We start from the raw sequence: 7,822 nt of genomic DNA on the forward strand, positions 1-7,822 counted from the left end.
TGTGATTTCTGAAAGAAGGTAAACAAATAAAGTGAGCTCAACAGTTGCCCTGGCTTTATGCCTGGAGGCATTTAAAACTATGGCACAGGGAGGGGGAATCCAAACATAGTCTAGAAGCCTTGTGGATTTGGAGATACAGCATTTGGAAACCAGAAATGGTGAGGTGGCTATAATTTGAAAGGCAGATTACTAAGAAAGGGACATATGCAGAGAAATAGCTCCAGAAATATGTGTATGTCTGTCCTTGAGTCTTTGACTAAATACCAATCTGCACATGCAAGAGTGACACAAAGTTGGACAAAGAACAACTTCTGAGAAAAGAAAATTTAGTAGGATGGGAGGGCAGGGGGTGCAAACCAAATGATTCCCAGATTTTGTTTTTTTGAGATGGAGTCTCATTCTGTCACCCAAGCTGGAGCGCAGTGGTATGATTACAGTTCACTGCAGTCTCACCCTCCCCTGCCTCAGGTGATCCTCCCACCTCAGCTTCCTGAGTAGCTGGGACTATAGGCATGCATCACCATGCCTAGTTAATTTTTTGTATTTTGTATAAAGATAGGCCTTTGGCATGTTGCCCAGGCTGGTATTGAACTACTGGGCTCAAGCAGTCTGCCTATTTTTGCCTCCCAAAGTGCTGGGATTACAGGCATGAGCTACCATGCCCAGCCAATTCCCAGAATTTATACAGGATTTGGCATCATGTAAATTCCAAAGCCTCATGAAGAAACCTGAATGATTACACAGTTCATCAAAGACTCCTAAAGGAAAAGCTAGTCTATACTCTATGAAAATGGTTAAACTCAAGACTCAAAAGGATCAAATTGATGTGCAAATTGTCTAATTACCTGTGGGAACACAGTAAACATTATTTAAAGAAATATAACAGAATTCAGAATTCTACAAAATAAAATCACAACATCCAGGATCCAATAAAAAATCACTAAGTATACTAAGAAGCAGAAAATTTTAATACATAGCCAGGATAAAAATGAGTCAAGAGACATCTGGTTTTTAGTCTGAAAGGTAAAGAGCTTGAAAGTTGTCACTCCCATCCTCACAACAAGAGAAATATTGAACAAACTTAAAATCAGCAACTCTTTTTAAATCCATAAGAGAATTGATGCCACAGGACAACCCACTGGTCACCAAATTAGAAGATCACAACTTACTGCAGCAGAAGCCCAGGAGCAGAAACCTTAGTGGCAATCAGTATTGGGGTAGGGAAACTTAAATTGTAATTGATAAATTGCTAGAGGCTCAGTATGGGTGAGTGTAAGAGTTAAAAATTCCAGATAGAGAGAGTAGTCTTGGGGAGGGGGACACACACTTATGTGAATTTTACTTCTAAGATCCCTACAAATTCTCACAGTGAAGATTAGAGAAAAATCTCCTTGTGTTTCAGCAGGAGGGAGGAAAAAGCAGACATTTTGGAATATGCCCAGAAAATTTTGTTTTTCTTAACAAGCTCTGCCTTCAAGAGAAAGTATTTTACCACAGTCTAGCTAACTGGGGTTTTACTAGGGCCTAATTGACCCAAGAGAAGGGAAACACCCAGTTCCTACTAGCCTTCCCGTTTCACCAAAGAGTGAAACAAAACAAAACGTTATTAAAAAGCATTTGTGAATGTCACAGCTTGGGGGTACAAGCAAACTAAAAAAATGAGACCAAATTATAGGATGATAGAATACCTTACCTTTCCCCACATGTTAAAAACACATTAATAGGTCTTTTGTGTAATAAAACTGTAATGTAACTATGTCTCAGAACTTATTTAAGAGGAAATCTCTAGAAAAGCCTCAAAACAATAGGGAGACAAAAACAGTACATCAGAGAAAATTTTTGCATTTGACATCTACAGCCATAGCAAACAATAAATGCAATCTAAGCCCAAGCCATATAAACATAAAGCCTCACACTAAATGCCTACTTAGTTCAGTTTATTTTACCCAATACATCATATCTTGCTTTCAAAAAATTACAAGACATACTAAAAGACAAAAAAGACAGTTTGAAGAGACTGAGCAAGCATTGAAACAAGACTGAGATGTGGTAGAGGTATTCAAATTCAAATTATTGAACCAGTAATTTAAAATAACTATAATTAGGGCCAGGTGCAGTGGCTCATGCCTGTAATTCCAGCACTTTGGGAGGCCGAGGCAGGTGGATCACCTGAGGTCAGGAGTTCAAGATCAGCCTGGCTAACATAGTGAAACCCCGTCTCTACTGAAAATACAAAAAATTAGCTGGGCATGGTGGTGGGCACCTGTGATCCCAGCTACTCAGGAGGCTGAGGCAGGAGAATCACTTGAACCCAGAGGGTGGAGACTGCAGTGAGCTGAGATCACGCCATTGCACTTCAGGCTGGCAACAAGAGCGGAACTCCATCAAAAAAAAAAAAAAACTACAATTAATATGCTAGGCATTCTACTGAAAAAAGCAGATAATATTCATGAATAGATGGGTAATGTAAGCAAAGAGATGGAAACTCAATATTGTTAAAATATCAGGAAGAATGAAAAAAGAAATACTAGAAATAAAAAACACTTTAACAGAATTAAAAAATACCTTCAATGGGCTCATTAGTACACTGAACACAGCTGAGAAAAAAAAATCAGTGAGCTTGAAGAAGTCAATCAAAACCTCCAAAACTGAAATGCAGTGTATCATGACACCTTGGTAATGCTGCAGACTCCTCAGTGTGCAGTGAAGAGGTGAACTTTGAAGAGTCACATATGTGAAAAAAATGCATGGAGCAAAAAATGAAAAATACAGAACAGAATATCTAAGAACTGTAAAACAATTACAAAAGGTGTAACATATATAATAAGAATACCAGAAGATGAAGACAAAGAGAAAGGGAACCCAGTGAGATATTTGAAATAATATTGATTGAGAATTTCTCAAAGTTAACACCTCCAAACAACAGGCACCAAAAAAAATCAACCCGGCTGGGCGCGGTGTCTCACACCTGTAATCCCAGCACTTTGGGAGGTTGAGGTGGGCGGATCACAAGTTCAGGAGATCGAGACCATCTTGGCTAACACAGTGAAATCCCATCTCTACTAAAAATACAAAAATTTAGCTGGGCGAGGTGGCGGGTGCCTGTAGTCCCAGCTACCCGGGAAGTCGAGGCAGGAGAATGGCGTGAATCCCGGGGGGTGGAGCCTGCAGTGAGCCGAGATGGCGCCACTGCACTCCAGCCTGGGCATCAGAGCGAGACTCCATCTCAAAAAAAAAAAAAAAGAAAAAATCAACCCTTATGCATATCAGGTTCAAATCTCAAAAAATCAATGACAAAGAAAACTATGAAAGAAACCAGAGCGGATGGGAAACACCTTCCCTGTACAAAAGCAAAGATTAGAACTACATCAGACTTCTCTTCAGAAGCCATGAAACAAAAAGAGAGTAGAATGAAAATATTTAATGTGTTGAAGAGTAAAAATAGCCAACGTAGAAAATTTTTTATCTGTGAAATTATGCTTCAAAATTGAAGAAAAATTGAAGACTTTCTCACATAAAATTAAAGGAATTTGTTGCCAGTAAACCTACCTTGCAATAAATGTTAAAAGAAGTCCTTTGGAAAGAAGGAAAATGCAATAGGTTAGAAATTTGAATCACATGATAAATGTGGATCATAAATAAATACATTCTATTTTTATTATTCATGATTTACACATATAGCTATTTAAACATATAGCTATTTGTTTAAAATAATAAGTAGCAACAATATATTCAGCGATTATCACTTATTGATAATTAAAATGAATGGCAGCACTGTTATGAGATACGGGAAGGGGGAATTGAAAATATCCTGTTGTAATGTAACTACAGTATCTATGAGGTGGTACAGTGTTATTTGAAAGAGGGCTTGGATTACTTGTAAGTGTACATTGCAAACTTAAAGGAAACCACTAAAATAGTAGAAGTGGTATAATTGATATTGATAATTGATATTTTGAAGCTGATCTTCCAATGGGAGAGATACACAATGAGCAAATAAATAATAAAATATGTAGTATATTGAATGATATTGCTATGGAAAAAAATAAAGCAGTGTATATGTTTTGTGTGGGGCTTTATTCAAACATATCAACCATAACAAGGTATCTCTGAGACAACTAGGAAATTTGAATATGTACTGGTAATTTATGTTACCATCAACTATGTTATATTTGATGATGACATGGTGGTTGTGTTTCCAAAACAAATGTGTTTATCATTGAAAGATGCAGACTGAACTCAGATGGACAAAGCAGCATGTGGAGACCCACATCATGAACTTTTGCTCCAAGAACTACAACAAGAACATACCAGGAAAGCTGAGATAATCCACAGACCCTTTGAAAAAGGTGGCTTGCCACTGCAGGCTCTGTGGGACAGTTGGGAACTGTGAGTCGGCTTGCTTTCTCAGCCAGGAGGCTTGTAGCCTGGGCAAGCTCTCAGCCCTGCTCACTGGCTGCCTGGAAATAAATTTGGTGCTGTTGGGGAGTCAGACTGACCTTTTGGGCTGCGGGTTACATAAGAGCTGGGTGGGGCCTGTGACTGCCGACTTTCCCCCAATTCCCTGGTGACCTGTGTGATGCAGCAGAGGCAGCCATAATGGTTATGGGAACAACTCCATTGGCCTGGGAACCACACCCCCATTCCCCACAGCAGTTGCAGGAAGTCCCGCCTGAGGAGAGTCTGAACTCAGACATGCCTAACCCTGCCCCAACCTGATGGTGTTTCTCTACTTGCCCTAGTAGCCGAAGACAAAGGACATAATCCACTGGGAGCTCTATGGCCTTGCCTACGACCTGAGAAACCTGAATACTTATCCAAATGCCACCTAGGCAAACTTGTATCCTCCCTCTACAACTGCAGCTGATGAGCTTTTGAAAGTGTCACTTCCTGGATGGAAGCAAACCAACACAAAACCAGTGCACTTAACAAAAAAGCAACCAAGGACACTTCACTCCCCTGATACTCCACCAAAGCAGGTGCTGGTATTCACGGCTGAGAGACCTGAAGATGGATCACATCACAGGACTCTTTGCAGATGCTCCCCAGTACCAGCCCAGAGCCTGGTAGCTACACTGGGTAAGTACATCCAGAAGAGAAATAACAATCACTGCAGTTCGGCTCTCAGGAAGCCCATCCCTAGGGAAAAAGGGAGAGCACCACATCAAGGGAGCACCCTACGGGACAAAAGCATCTGAACAGCAGCCCTTGAGTCCCAGATATTCCCTCTGACATAGTCTGTCCAAATGAGAACAAATGAGATGAACAATTCTGGTAATATGACAAAAAAAAAAAAAAAGGTTCTTTAACACCCCCACAAGGTCACACTAGCTCACCAGCAATGAATCAAAACCAAGACAAAATCTCCAAATTGCCTGAAAAAGTATTCAGAAGGTTGACTATTAAGCTCATCAAGGAAGCATCCAAAAAAGGTAAACTCCAACTTAAAGAAATCAAAAAAATGACACATGATATGAATAGAGAAATTGCCAGTAAAATAGATAGATAAATAAAAAAAAATCACAACACAACAAAACAAAAGCAACTTCTGGAAATGAGGGACACACTTAGAGAATTTCAAAATGCACCCAAAAGTTTCAGCAATCAAATTGAACAAGTAGAAAAAACATCAGGGCTCAGAAACAAGGCTTTCAAATTAACCCAATCTCATGAAGGCAAAGGAAAAAGAATTTTAAAAAATAAACAAAGCCTCCAAGAAGTTTGGGATTATGTTAAATGACCAACCCTAAGAATAATCGGTATTCTTGAGAAAGAAGAGAAATCTAAAACTTGCTAGGATCTAGACATCCAAATACAAGAAGCTCAAAGAACACCTGGGGAATTTATCACAAAAAGATCATTTTCTAGGCACATAGTCATCAGGTTATCTAAAGTAAAGATGAAGGAAATAATTTTGAAAGCTGTGAGGCAAAAGCAAGAGGTAACCTATAAAATAAAACCTATCAGATTAACAGCAGATTTCTCAGCAGAAACCATACAAACGAGAAGGTATTGAGGTCCTATCTTTAGCCTCCTTAAACAAAGCAATTATCAGCCAAGAATTTTGTATCCAGTGAAATTAAGCTTCATAAATCAAGGAAAGTTACAGTCGTTTTCAGACAAACAAAAGCTAAGAGTGTTTATCTTTACCAATCCAGCACTATAAGAACTGCTAAAAGGAGCTCTAAATCCTGAAACAAATCCTCGAAATATACCAAAATAGAACATTCTTAAAACATAAATCTCACAGGACTTATGAAACAAAAAAAACACAAGATATTCAGGTAACCAATAGCTCGATGAATGGAATAGTACCTCACATCTCAATACTAACATTGAATATAAATGGTCTAAATGCTCCACTTAAAAGATACAGAATGGCACAATAGATAAGAATTCACCAACCAAGTGTCTGTTGTCTTCAGGAGACTCACCTGACACATAAGGACTCAGATAAACTTAAGTTAAAGGGGTGGAAAAAGATATTCCATGCAAATGGACACCAAAAGCAAACAGGAGTAGATATTATTATATCAGACAAAACAAACTTTAAAGTAAAAGCAGTTAAAAATGACAAAGAGGGACATTATGTAATGATAAAAGGATTAGTCCAACAGAAAAATATCATAATCCTAAATATATATGCACCTAACACTGGAGTACCCAAATTTATAAAACAATTACTACTAGACCTAAGAAAGGAGACAGACAGCAACACAATAATAGCGGGGGACTTCAATACTCCGCTGACAGCACCAGACAGCTCATCAAGACAGAAAGTCAACAAAATCAATGGACATAAACTATATCCTAGAACAAATGAATTTAACAGATATATACTGAACATTCTACCCAACAACTACAGAATATACATTCTATTCATCAGCACAAAGTAGATCATATGAAAGGCCACAAAACAAGTCTCAACAAATTTTAAGAAAGTTGAAATTATAGCAAGTACTCTATCAGACCACAGTGGAATAAACTTGGAAATTAACTTCAAAATGAACCCTCAAAACCATGCATATACATGGAAATTAAATAACCTGCTCCTGAATGATGCTTGGATCAACAAAGAAATCAAGATGAAAATTTAAAAATTCTTTGCACTAAATGATAATAGTGACACAACCTATCAAAACCTGTGGGATACAGCAAAAGTGGTGCTAAGAGCATTAATGCCTACATCTAAAAGTCTGAAAGAGCACAAATAGAGAATTGAAGCATCAAATTCTTTTTAGACTAAAGTTAGCATTAACTACCAGCTGGTGTTAATTTCTGCTTACACTTAGAGCACTAAGAAATTGTATAATTTGTGTGATCCTTGTTAGTTTAGCAGCATTTTGTCCTAGCTGAAACATGATAATGAGATTTTAAAAGATTTTTTTTAAAGGATCTCAGTGGTTAAAAGTCAGCTTACTTAAAATGCTAACATACAAGATGTGTGTGTATGTGTGCATGTGTGCATGTTTGTATTTTAAGGGCTTCATGTTTTTGTTTCTGTTTGTTTGTTTGTTTGTTTTTCTCTCCCAAGATCTTGGTTGTTTTTTTGAACAATTTTTTTTTCTTCTCAGTTGATGGAATTCTGTTTTCACCTGATTTTTTGACTAAAATGGTTATTGCAACAGAGGCTACTTTTAGGTTTTTAAGGAATAATGTAGTTTAGACACTCAGAAATGTCTTTGTTTTAAAAAAAATCTTTTAAATGCACTGTGAAAGTATCTCCCTCTAGCACCACCAGACCTTTTCTCTTTGTACCCTAGGATGTGTATTTTGCTATTTGATTTTCACCTGAGTTGTTTCCTTTAATATGAAAATTTAA

General features: G+C 37.8%; 1 non-coding gene across 1 annotated transcript; it reads left to right on the forward strand.

Moving 5' to 3' along the window:
- The first annotated feature begins 2,657 nt into the window (after nt 1-2,657).
- On the forward strand, nt 2,658-2,731 carry LOC112441073 (small nucleolar RNA SNORD55/SNORD39). Its single transcript, XR_003029051.1, has one exon. It is a non-coding gene; the product is annotated as a small nucleolar RNA SNORD55/SNORD39 (small nucleolar RNA).
- The last annotated feature ends 5,091 nt before the right edge of the window (nt 2,732-7,822 follow it).

Source organism: Pan paniscus, chromosome 8 (genome assembly GCF_029289425.2).
Source record: "Pan paniscus chromosome 8, NHGRI_mPanPan1-v2.0_pri, whole genome shotgun sequence".
Classification (NCBI taxonomy): Eukaryota; Metazoa; Chordata; class Mammalia; order Primates; family Hominidae; genus Pan; species Pan paniscus.